A 14,156-nucleotide genomic window follows, 5' to 3' on the forward strand; every position below is an offset into this window, starting at 1 on the left:
ACACAAAGATCTCTAACTTGGAACAATCACTCTTCTTTGATCAACTTATTTAATCAAACCTCCCTACAAATGTCAGTGAGCAGTTCGATTTCAGGCACACTTTATACTGCTTTTTTATAGGTAGTCCAATATTCGAAATTTCAGTTTCTTAGAGATTTTCCTGAACCTCTATTAAAAAAAAAAGTTAACAGAGTTTACACTAGTAATCTGAATGTTTAAAATAACTATAAGGCTTTTATCTGTTTTCTCTGGAACACTCAAGCTGGGCAATTTGAAGTGGAGAAACACAACCACTGCTAATAGGTTAGAAACCAAAATTATAAGGAAGATGGATTTTAATAATCATGGTCGAATTTTGCTAAAGACCAAACATAGAACTGTAATAAATAGGCTGGGCACAGTGCCTCCCGCCTGTAATCCCTGCACTTTGGGAGGCAGATCACCTGAGGTCAGGAGTTCGAGACCAGCCTGGCCAACATGATGAAACCCCCGTCTCTACTAAAAATACAAAAAATTAGCTGGGCATGATGGAGCATGCCTGTAATCCCAGCTACTCAGGAGGCAGCAGGAAAATCGCTTGAACGTGGGAGCCGGAGGTTGCAATGAACCGAGATCATGCCACTGCACTCCAACATGGGCAACAAGAGCAAAACTCAGTCCCCCCCCACCAAAAAAAAACAAAAAAAAAAACCTGTAATAAATTAAAAATGCAAAACATACCCAAAAATGCATATCGGCAAGTTGAGAGAAAAACTTAATTTTGCTTGGGCAATTTTATTTCCAAGTCCACTTTTTCAGTGTACACAGTATAATACTTAGCAAATTATCTTAATAATTACAGATGAAGATTTTTAAAATCAATGTAGATTAAGGAGCCAGTAAAGTGACTTGGTGACAATAATTCAACATATGTAAGGATAAAAGAGTAGGGAGATCAACATCCAGATACCAAGTCATCAATGATCTGCTTTGTGACCATGGGCATGATGCAATTGTAAAAATGCAAAAATGCCTGAATCCTAATTTTCAGTGATATCCTAGGAGCAAACGAAAAATACAAATAAAGTCATTTGAGAAAAACATGCGAATTCATCAGTTATCACATAAATCCCACTCACCAAATTACATTCTTAAGAGTATAGGTTGCTGGTTGCCTTTCATAAAACTGCCAGCTGTTTTCAATTTTGTAGGCAAACTGCTCTAAATGGGCCCCTAGGAACTCCCACTACATGTTGAATTCCATCCTTTTCAGTCCTCTGAAAAGCATGTAATCCAACAAATCAATCAAAATATTTCATGTGTAGAAACAAAGTTTTTCAGGAGGGCATACATGCCCAAAATATTTTTAATGAAATATCTTAATATTCTTAGAACTCTGGTCCAAATTCTCTTCTACTAATCCCTTGACTACAGCTAATGCCTAGAGTTTACACTACTTTGTGGATATTTTGCTGTTGGAAAAACTTAACAGTACATTTTTTTAAATGTAGAATAAAAAGTCCTTAAAGATTTTTTGTTTGTTTGCTGGCATTTTTTGCTTCGTTTTGTATTAAGGGGTATTTGTATTATTTTATTTTTGCCAGCAAATCATAACTTTGTAAATAACAAGGAATTTAAAAAATTTTTCAAGTTGGTTTTGAAACTTCAGAATATTTGTTTCTTAACTTAATGTTTCCTTACATTCTTTACTTCCATAAAGATACTCGGAAATAGAAGAGTAATGGTATTTGTTTTCATTATACAGGTAAAAAGAATGACAATGAAGTACTTAAAATAACTAAGTTTACTTATAGAAGCTGAAAATTAGAAATATAAATTAGGTTTTCTAGTCTTTCCATCCCTACGTGTAAATATGTCCATTAAATATGCCTATACACACATCAATTCAAGCAAATCTCCTACATCAAATATCTTAATCTACACCAAAGACTGGGAGATTATTTCATTTTTTCCCTTTTTAGAAGGGAAATGAATTCCTCAATAACATTTATGATGATAAATTAACTCAAATATCAAAATATCACTTCCTCAAGGAAACCATCCCTGATTCTCAGACTATGTAGGATTTCCCAATAACAGATTTTCAAAACATGCCTTATTTGTCTTAGTACTACCACAACTGTATTTACACCATTTATTGTGTAATTGATCATTTATATTTTTTCCCTTTATAGGATATATAAGCTCCATAAGGCATCTTTGTCTTGTTCATAACTATACTCCCAGCAGCTACCAGGCCTTGCTAAGAGATGATAATACATGTTATAGCATGAATGAATGAATGAATGAATATAGCAAAATGTACCTTTTTCTAAATCTAACCCAACTAAGAGGAACTTAGAATCTCGGACGTAAATGAGAGTTCCTGTTCTTCCTACAGGGTTATTCATCACCTTCAAAATAATGTCTTATATACATTATCTCATTTCATCATGGAGGTACAATGTTAAGCCTTCAAAAACATGCTTCAACAGAAAAGCAAGGTTTTTCCTGGGAAAATTTCTAAAGAACAGATACAGAAGGAAGAGTTACAATTCTCAAGAAAAAACATTCATTTCATTACCAAACTACCAATTTAATACAAACCCAAAAATGATCCTATGAGTGTATATCCAAAACACTAGTCTATTCTTAGTCTTCTAAAAAGAACAGTCTCAAATAACATCCTTGATGGAGCCAATGTACAAACAACTTTCTGACTATCTTCTTGATGCCATGGAAGGAGGGAAAGAGAAGAAAAAAAGGAAGATAGAAAAGAAATGAAGGAGGAAGTGAAGCAATCTCTATTGGGCCTTCTAGTTGTACATTCTATACATCTGTTATCCAGTTTCCAATTTAAATTCTGGCTGCACAGGAACGTACCACTTCTTTTCAACATTCTCTTCTCTATTAAAAACAAGGTTGATTTTTAATGATAAAAAATTAAAAATTTAGAAAGAATACACAAAGCATCAGAAAATTCCTAATCTGCTGAGTGAGGAACTACAAGAAATAAAGAAATGGAAAGTTGCCATTGAGCACACAGTAAGAGTCTTCCCGGGGTGTCCCATTGCACTTTGTTCATCATCCCTCTCATAAACGCTCCAACTATTAACTACCATTAAAATATGCAAGTTTGCACTTTGCAAACAGGTTAGGTTCCAAAAGGGTCGTGTTCTTATTAATCTTACAAGCTTTCACCATTGTTACAAGTTAATAGCAGCAGGGTAAAACTCTTCTGTTTATTTCCATGAAAGTTCATTAAGTAAAGGAGGTTCTAAACTTGTATTAAAACTATAAATGAAGGAAAGTCAATGTAAAATCTAAGCTAAAAAGTAATACCAACTCAAAATCTCTGCATGCTAACCATATACTCCATCTATGTTCTTCCTCACCAATGAAGCTAGGTATTATATAATGAAGGAACTTTATGATCAAGAACACACGTAATTCAGCAAGGACCAAAGTATACTTTCCTGTCACGTGGTAGGTTCAAACTCCCAAAATGTTAAAGGACTGACAAAAGTAATCTTGCTTAGCAAAACAAATATTGTTAGAAAGACTTCAGTATATGCTATTTCTCAAAGGTCTCAAAGAAGATATACATATGATTAATACTAATATTACTACATACTAGTTAATTACTAATATTAATACATACTAATATAATACAAGCCAAAGTACTAAATAACAGTTTTTACACATCATTGTAAAACTGCTTCTTTCCTCTGCTTTCCAAGTTTGGTCATAAAACCATTATATTAAAACAAATAGGTGAGGCATGGCAGCTCTCACCTGTAATCCCAGCACACTGGGAGGCTGAGGGGGGCGGATCACCTGAGGTCAGGAATTTGAGATCAGCCTGACCAATATAGTAAAATGCCTTCTCTACTAAAAATACAAAAATTAGCTGGGCATGGTGGCACATGGCTGTAGTGCCAACTACTCGGAAGGCTGAGGGAAGGGAATCACTTGAACCCGGGAAGCAAGAGACTTCAGTGGGCTGAGACTGCACCACTGCACTGAAGCCTAGGCGACAGAGTGAGACTCAGTCTCAAAACAAACAAACAGTCTATCAAAACTAACTTGAAGAATTTTTGCATTGTTCTGCATTACAAATAAACTTTTGAATTGACACTTTTTAACCTTATATACCTTCTTCATCTATAATAGATAAAAATCCTATCTCAACTATTATATATTATATATAATAATAATTTCTTAATAATTTCAACTATTCTATCTACAAAAATTATCTTAAAAGCAATTGCTTCATTTGCTTTTATATCTAAATTTGCATGGATGCTTCTTTCCCCCACTTGCAATTTCTTTTTTATTTATTTATTTATTTTTTTGAGTCAGAGTCTCCCTGTTGCCCAGGTTGGAGTGCAACGGCATAATCTCAGCTACTGCAACCTCCGCCTCCTGAGTTCAAGCAATTCTCATGCCTCAGTCTCCCGAGTAGCTGGGATTAAAGGCATGTGCCACCACGCCTGGCTAATTTTTGTATTTTTAGTAGAGACGGGGTTTCGCCATGTTGGCCAGGCTGGTCTCTAACTCCTGACCTCAAGTGATCTACCCGCCTCGGCCTCCCAAAGTGCTGGGATTGCAGGCATGAGCCACTGCGCCCCGCCCTGCAATTTCTTTTCATATTCACAAGTTTTAAAATTTCATATATAGCCAAATATGCTAATATATTTATGTTGCAGCCTTAAGGCATGCTTTAAAAATACTCCTTGTAGGTATTCTTTGGTATTTTCTTTTAGGAATTTTATAATTCAATTTTTATTTATTTATTTTTGAGATGGAGTCTTGCTCTGTTGCCAGGCTGGAGTGCAGTGGCGCGATCATAGGATCACCGCAACCTCCATCTCTCGGGTTCAAGCAATTCTGCCTCAGCCTCCCAAGTAGGTGGGACTACAGGCAAGTGCCACTATGCCCAGCTAATTTTTGTATTTTTAGTAGAGACAGGGTCTCACCATGTTGGCCAGGATGGTCTCGATCTCTTGACCTCATGATCTGCCCTCCTCGGCCTCCCAAAGTGCTGGGATTAAAGGCGTAAGCCACTGCCCCCAGCCTAATTCAAATTTTAAATCTGTTAATGTATCCCTTAATTACAAAAGAAATATAGAATAGAGATATAATACTTTCTATAAAACTAATAAAGATGAAAAAGAAAAAACATTAAGTAGGACAAGGATATGGTAAAACAAATGCTCTGTTGTAGAAGTAATACACATTTGGTTAAAAAAACTTTTTTTTTTTTTTTTGAGACACGGTCTCACTGTCATCCAGGCTGGAGTGCAGTGGCACAATCCTGGCTCACTGCAAGCTATGCCTCAGAAGTTCAAGTAGTTCTCCTGCCTCAGCCTCCTGAGTAGTTGGGATTACAGGCACACACCACCACACCTGGCTAATTTTTGCATTTTTGAGTAGAGACGGGGTTTCACTATGTTGGCCAGGCTAGTCTCGAACTCCTGACCTCAAGTGATCCTCCCACCTTGGCCTCCCAAAGTGCTGGGATTTCAGGCATGAGCCACTGCGCCTGGCCAGGTAAAAAGAACTTCTAGGAATTACAGTTCACTTATTGCATCGAAACTGGACTTGCCTTTACATTCTTAATGTACTTTTACTTTTCCTCAAGATATGAACTTATTGTTGTAAAGCTGAATTTTCTTTCACTACTTAAATCATTTATGTATATCTGGTAAATTATGACTAAATTTCTGTTAAATTGCATAAAGTAAACTGAAATACACACTTGGAGCCAGGCACAGTGGCTCACACCTGTAATTCCAGCACTTTGGGAGGCCAAGGCAGGCGGATCACCTGAGGTCAGGAGTTTCAGACCAGCCTGGCCAACATGGTGAAACCTCGTCTCTACTAAAAATACAAAAATTAGTTGGGCATAGTGATGGGCGCCTGTAATCCCAGCTACTCAGGAGGCTGAGACAGGAGAATCCCTAGATCCCGGGAGGCGGAGGTTGCAGTCAGCCGAGATTGCGCTATTGCACTCCAGCCTAGGTGACAAGAGTGAAACTCTGTCTCAAAAGAAAAAAAGAAATAAATACACACAGTACACTAAAAAAACAAAAAACACAAAAAAAAACTTCTGGGAAGCAATCTGACCATCTTCACTGATAACAGCCTTAAACAAAACATACCATTTGACTCAGTAATTCGACTACTCTGATATCACCCTCAGTGAACAGACTAAGGATATCGAAATATGGAAAAAGTATGTTAGATGCTTTGGTCAACTGATTGCTGAGAGTCTCTCCTCAATTGCTAAAATGAGTGGGAGTGTAAGAGTGCTTATAAAGCAGGCAGCCGTGAAGAAGAGTGTTTTAGGATGAGAGAGAGAGATACTTGAATCCTGAAGAAAATTTATCAAAGGACGGGGATGAAATAGACATAAAAACAACCTTTTTTTTTTTTTTTTTTTGAGACAGGGTCTCACTCTTGTCACCCATGCTGGAGTGCAGTGGTACAATCATGGCTCACTGCAGCCTTGACCCACCTCCTGGCCTCAAGCAATCCTCCTGCCTCAGCCTCCCAAGTAGCTGGGACCCCCAGCATGTACCACCACGTCCAGCTCATTATATTTTTTATTTTTTTGTAGAGACAAGGGTCTCACTATTTTGCTAGGCTTGTCTCAAATTTTGGCTTTACGCAATCCTCTCACCTTAGCCTCCCAAAGTGCTGGGATTGCAGGCATGAGCCACCGTGCTCAGCCCAAAACAATTTGTTAAACAGAGCAAAATAAAATCAAAGAAAAGACTGAAGGTAATGGGGTCAAAAGTTCCAAATTATGTAGTCCAGTCAGCCTACTCTCAAATTATTTTTTAAAAAAAATGAGAAATAATGTAATAAGGAAAATGTGACAAATTGTTAAATGAACAAATTACAGGAAATCTAATGAATGCTGACAGAAGTTGGAATAGTGCTTACCCATGGGGGTGGGTTGTATTGACTGTGAAGTGGCATGAAGGTGCTGGAAATGCCCTATATCTTCATCATATAATGATGGTTAAACCAGTATAAAATGTAAAGATAAGTCATAAAAATTTGCAGATGTTCATGATTCTAAACATAATTATCCTTTCCTTTAGAGTTATAATAAATAATTACATCATTATTACTTGCAACATATATAGAGTCATTATTTCTCCCTCAAATGTTCAGTTCCATTAGGACTGCATTTATGAACCCTGGACAGCTAAGGATACTCCCCATTTTACAATTTTGTTTTATGCTTTTAAAAAAATAATCCATCTGAAAACATACTTCCTGGAGGGAATAGAAATAGCCTTCAATTTGGTCTACATTATCACCACTGAAAACTATGTTTTACTTAGTAAGGAAGATCTAATTCCATGAAAATAGCGCTACCTTAAAAAGTTCAGGTACTTGTCAAAAACGACTTCCAAATATATTCCTTTTAATACAGGATGTGAAAACACTTCCTAATAAATTCCTGCAAAATTAGATGATACTGTATGTACTTCTGAAGGACAGACAAGAAAGTAACCTGAGACCAAAACAACAGAGGTCCTCTACTACTGGGGAGAAGCAGGATTATCAAGAATAGAGGAAAACAGAGCCTGCCTAAGACTAATACTGGTCTAGGACAAAAGAGAAAGCTCAATTCCTACCACCACAAAGCTAACCAGCTTCCAAGGCCCCATGCCCACCACAACAACACAAACTAGCTCCGAGTAACACCTAAGTAAGAGCATTCTACTACTAGAGAAGTAGCAAAAGAACAGAGAGAGACCCTCTCTGAAGTTCAAGTGCACAGATAAGGCTAACAGGTAAACATGGAGTAAAAACATTGGTCAAAACTTTCCAGCAAATCAATCCCCATCTTAAGTACTAGGTGATAATAGAAAGATTTAAAGTTGATAATGGGCTGGTATCAGTGGCTCACACCTGTAATCCCAGCGCCTGGGGAGGCTGAAGTGGGTAGATCATTTAAGGTCAGGAATTTGAGACCAGCCTGGCCAACATGGTGAAACCCTGTGTCTACTAAAAATACAAAAAATTAGCCAGGCGTGGTGGCAGGTGCCTGTAATCCCAGCTACTCAAGAGGCTGAGGCAGGAGAATTCCTTGAGCCTGGGAGGAAGAGGTTGCAGTGAGCCAAGATTGCACCACTGCACTCCAGCCTGGGCGACAGACTGAGATTTTGTCTAAGAATAAATAAATAAATATATTATGTGTATGTATGTGTGTGTATATATATACACGTATATGCATATATATACACATATGTATATATATACACACGTATGTATATATATACACACACACACATATATATATAAAGTTGATAATGCACTAAAGGTAATCAGAGCAATAAAAGGCAAATTCTCATCAGCTCCAAGCAAGACTAATTCAACCCTCCATGCTAACACCTTAGCAGAACAAGAGTCATGACAAATTCTCAGCATAAATACGATTTACCATAAATGATGGCTGGCATTCAATCAAAAATTATAGGCTGGACAGAGTAGCTCATACCTGTAATCCCGACACTTTGGGAGACAAGAGGATCAACTGAGGCCAAGAGTTCAAGACCAGCCTGGGCAACACAGTGAGACCCTATCTCCACAAAAAATTTTTTTAAATTAGCCAGGCCTGGTGGCGTGCACATGCAGCCCCAGCTACTTGGGAGGGAGGCTGAGGCAAGAGGATTGCTTGTGTCCAGAAGATCAAGGCTGCAGTGAGTTATGATCATACCACCGTACTCCAGCCTGGATGACAGAGCAAAACCTTGTTTCTAAAATAAGTAGACGAACAAAATTTTAAAATTAAATTAAAAACACTTTTTAAAAGACCAGGCATGGTGGTTCACACCTGTAATCCCAGCACTTTGGGAGGCTGAGGCAAGAGGATCACTTGAGGCCAGCAGATCAAAGCTGCAGAAAGAAATCTCTAGACAAGGAAGAGGGGAAAATATGCAAACTACCAATAAAACAAATGAGAGGGGTGACATCACTACAGATTCTACAAATATTGGAACAATAAAAGAGAAAGTATAAAAAACTTTATAAAAAAATTCATCAATTTACATGAAACAGAAATTGCTAAGAGACACAAACTGTAGACCTCTCTCAAAAAGACAGACTGAAGATCTAAATAAGTGGAGAGATATACCATGCCCATGCATCAGTATTAATAATATTCTAATAAGACTCAATATTAATAAGATTCTAATTCTCTCCAAATTGATCTGCAAATTTAAAGCAATCCCAATCAAAATGACGGTATTTTTTTTTTTTTTTGACACCAACAAGTTGACTCTAAACCCAAATAAGTTAAGATGAAGAAACTGGTGAACAGCCAAAACAATTTCAGAATGAAAAAATTGGAAGACTCTTTATATAAAATATACTATCTTATATTAAGTCTTACTATATAGCTGCAGTAATCAACTCACCATAATGTTGGCAAAAAGATAGATACATAGATGAACAGAACAAAATAAGAGAGTCCAGAAATAGACCCATACTTATATGGTCAATTGATTTTTCAATAAAGGTAAAGATGCAATTCAACAGAGAAAGGATGGTCTCTTCAACAAATGGTGCCGGAACAACTTGTCATCTGTATGTCAAAAAAAAATGAACCTTGACCCATACTTTGCAGCATATACTGAAACTAACTCAAAATGGAGCATAGATCTCAACGTAAAATATAAAGCTAAAAAACTTTCAAAAGAAAACAGGAGAAAACATTTTGTGACATTGGGATAGGCAAAAATTTCTCACCTACAACACCAAAAGCATGATTCATAAAACTAAAAATTAAACATAATTAAAATTAAAAACTTCTGCTCTCCAAAGGTCACAGAGTGAGGTAAAATATTGGCAAAATGCATAACTGATAGAGGATTGATATCTAGAATATTTAAAGAACTTTCAAAACTCAATAATAAAAAAACAAATTTTAAAAAATTGGGCAAAATATTTCAACAAATACATCACCAAATAAGATATGCAAGTGGCAAATAAGCACAAGAAAAGACACTCAACATCATTAATTATCAGGGAAATGCAAATTAAAACCACAATGAAATACCAAGTGTAAAGGAAGATAAGGAACAATCAGAACTCTCATACAGTGCTGACTGGAAGTGACTGCCACTTTGCAAAAGAGTTTTTAATGAAGTTAAACATATACTTTTCATATGACCCAGCAATCCCACTTTTAGGTATTTACTGAAGTGAAATAAAAACCTATGTTCATACAAAAACCTACCTCTACACCCAAATGTACATAGTCACTTTATTTGTAATTGCCAAACACTGCAAACAACCAAAAGTGTCCCTCAACTGGGAAACAGGCAAACTATGGAGTGCTACTCAACAATAAATGAAATATTACACATGCAACAATATGGATGAAGCTCTGCATTTGGGGAATCCCCAAAACCACCCTCAGAACTCACTAGAAAGACTCATAAAACTCAAAAGAAACATTATACTCTTGCTTACTGTTAATTACACTAAAATAACATTAAAATCAGCAAAGGGAAGAGGGGCATAGGAGACAGCAAGCACAAGCTTCCAGTTGTCCTCTCCCAGTATAGTCATGCAGGCAGGGCTTATTTCTCCCAGCAACAACATGTGACAACATGCAGGAAATACTGGCAACCGGGAAGCTCACCTGAGGCTTAGTATTTAGGGTTTTTACTGGGGCTATCTGCATGGCTGACCTTAGTCTCCAGACCCTCCAGAGGTCAAGCTGGTAACCACATGGTGCATACCTACAGCCCTAGCTAGTTGTGAAGGATCACTTGAGCCCAAGTGTTCCAGGTTACTGTGAGCTATGGATCCTGCCACTGCACTCTAACCTCCAACAGAATGAGACCCTGTCTCAAAAACAAATGAACAAAAACCACTAATAAAGAAAACTTTTTGGTCTTAATATCAGCAAGAATTGTTCTATTCCCTAGCACGTGTTTTGTTTTTATCATATAGACACTGAATTATACCACTGACCCAATTTTCTATGTAGGCTGTTAGAACATTTTATGCTATACACTTTTTATGTATTTAATTTTTTCAGCTTTTTGTTCCAAAAATTTTCAAACATTAATGAGAGAGAGAAAAAGAAGAATGAATACCCACATACCCTTCATGCAACAATACCAACAAATTGCCAATCTTATTTCTTCTCTGTCTTTTTTTCTTTTTTTTGGCTGGAATGTTTTAAAGCAAATCCCAGATGCCATATCATCTCACCCAGGAATAGTAAAGAAAGTATCATTATCCGTTAAAGACTTTTCTTTAAAGTAACCCTACAATACCATTATCACATTTTACAAAATAAGCAATAATTCTTCAGTATCATCTAATAAGTAGTCCATACTCAAATGTCCTCAATTACCTCAAAAATGAAATTTTTGCCATTAGTTTGTGTAAACCAGAAACAAAACAAGAACCACACATTGCATCTGGTTGATAAGTCTCTTTAAATCTCATTTAATCTCATTTAAGTCATTTGTCCTGGAGAATTTCCCATATCCTAAATTCAACTAACTGTTCCCTCATGGTGTTAATTTACTATTCTATTCCCCATATTTCCTGTAAAGTGGTAGTAAGATCTAGATCTAGAGACATGATTCAGTTTCAATTCTTTGGCAAAAATAGTCAATAATAGTCCATAGTTGATACATGTACTTTCCTAATCCATTACATTAGGACACACATAATGTCTTCTTTTCCCACTGAGAGTGACACAGAAATAGCAGAACTTCTTAAATTTAATGACATATGAGACCCAGATTTCTACTTTGAAAGATTCAGACAATAATGATCCCAATAACCAAAAACAGGGAAGAGATTTTTGAGAAGACTAAATACTATCAGTGGATTTCTCTGGGTGATAGATTTGCCAAATACATATTTTTTAATTTGTTCCAGTTTTCTGATTTTCTAAATATGGTACTCTAGAATACCATTACAAAAAAGAATGAATATCTATTACTTTGAAAATTTTTTAAAATCTTTAAAAAATTATACTATATAGTTGTAGTCCAGAGTTTGTCAAATGAGACAACAACATTCTGTGGCCAATATAAAAGGTTTTGATCCTATTGGAAAGGGTCCCATTTCGCCAAGATGCAAATGACCTACAAAGCCCATCTTTTGCAACCCTATGCGGGTCTCCTAAATACATTCGATGGGAGCAGTAATGAATCCTCCAGAAACGGCCTAAACTATAGTTTGCTTGATTTTTTTTTTTTTTTTTTGAGACAGTCTCATTTTGCTACCCAGGCTTCAGTACAGTGGTACAATCACAGCTCACTGTACTTCGAACTCCTTGGCTCAGGTGATCCTCCCATATTGGTCTCACAAAGCACTGGGATCATAAGAATGACACACCACACCTGGCCTAAACTATAGTTTTATAAAGCCAACACAACTCCAGGGACTGGCACCCTAGAATGTTAGCAATGAAAGCTGTGAGCACAATGGTTACAGGACCAACGCATTTAAAGCTTCCTTCAGTGGATGTTATTGACAATTTAAAAGTACTATCGTAAAAAAAAAAAACAAAAAACTATTATTCATGACAGCCAGTTTGAATGCCTATAGATAGAGGCACCATTTCTGACAGAAAGCACTGTGGATTCAAACTTATTTTTGCTACATTGCTGTTACATCACTCAGTTAAAAAAAAAAATGGAAATGGCAAATGAGAAAGCCCAGGACTCTGGCTATAGCTATAAAGGAAGAAAAAGTTCCTTTTTGTGACTACCAACAACAGTCCTTTCCTTACTTTCATTCTATATCACAGGATATTAATTTTCTGGAGAAGAAATGGTAAGCATTTTCATTGCCTAGCATATAATTCATATTTATATGTAAGAGAAATTATGTTTAATATAACCACATTGTAGACTCATCAGAACTAAGTCTCATTATTTGTAAATTTTACAAATGCCACTCGTGTTGACATTATAAATTAGGTTAATCATATCATATAAACCTATAAAATTAGGTTAATCATATCATAGACTGAATCCTCAAATGTTTTTACTAAATTCAACTTCTACCTGTTGAGAAACTATAAGCATTTTTCTTCAGGAACTAAATAGGATTTCCCTGTATTATAGGTACTGCTAATAAAGGATACGAAGTCCTCTTCCTTAGTTGATAAATAGCTGTAGAATGAAATAGTTTTTGAACTTTAGATAAAATTTTCAGATTTGAAAAATAATTGAGCCAGGCGCGGTGGCTCACGCCTGTAATCCCAGCACTTTGGGAGGCCGAGGTGGGCGGATCACGAGGTCAGGAGATCGAGACCATCCTAGCTAACACGGTGAAACCCCGTCTCTACTGAAAATAGAAAAAATTAGCCGGGCGTGGTGGCGGGCACCTGTAGTCCCAGCTACTCGGGAGGCTGAGGCAGGGGAATGGCATGAACCTGGGAGACGGAGGTTGCAGTGAGCCGAGATTGCGCAACTGCACTCCAGCCTGGGCAACAGAGCGAGACTCCATCTCAAAAAAAAAAAAAAAAAAAGAAAAATAATTGATACCTTATAGTTTTTTAAAGTTCACTTGGAAATTATGGTGATATTAACAGAATATGACAATATGTCAAACATTTATTGCAGATACCATATCTACTAGATAGAATATTTATATCTTTAAAATAGTGGACACATCTCCTTTTATAAAAAACTGATTTTTTTTTTGCTTTTTTTTCCTTTTAAAAATATGAGCAGTAATCACATTGACTAAACAAACAGCCTTTCTTAATTCAGTGGCTTTGAGACTTCACTTAGAAGCTTTATTTAACAAAAGACATTTCTGAATAAACTACAGTCAATTATAGATTATCTAAATATGGCTTATTAACTGTGTATTTTAAATGTCTTCTCCTGCCACCCAGAACATTTTTGGATCTCTTCCATAACCTCACTTAGTAGACAGAAACAGTTCTTTCAGAAATAAATTAATCTCCAGTTTATTCAGACCATTTTGAGGACTGAAAGAGGTAAAAATCAGGAGAGAAAACAGACCCCCACAACAAGGTAGTAAGACACACAGGGAGGAATAGACAAACAGGAGCTGGAGGAAGTGGAAGAGAGGAGAAAAGAACCTAAGGCAGAGAAAGAACCGTAGGTTTCCCTTGGATTAAAGACTCTTCAAAGCTGCATGGAGAG

At 36.5% G+C, this 14,156-nt stretch overlaps 1 protein-coding gene across 1 annotated transcript in view; it reads right to left on the reverse strand.

The window, feature by feature from the left end:
* Positions 1–14,156, reverse strand: part of JMJD1C (jumonji domain containing 1C) — a 362,166-nt gene that overhangs the window by 306,322 nt on the left and 41,688 nt on the right. The gene's annotated exons all lie outside the window — the stretch shown is intronic.

The sequence above is a fragment of the Nomascus leucogenys genome, chromosome 18 (assembly GCF_006542625.1).
Source record: "Nomascus leucogenys isolate Asia chromosome 18, Asia_NLE_v1, whole genome shotgun sequence".
Classification (NCBI taxonomy): domain Eukaryota; kingdom Metazoa; phylum Chordata; class Mammalia; order Primates; family Hylobatidae; genus Nomascus; species Nomascus leucogenys.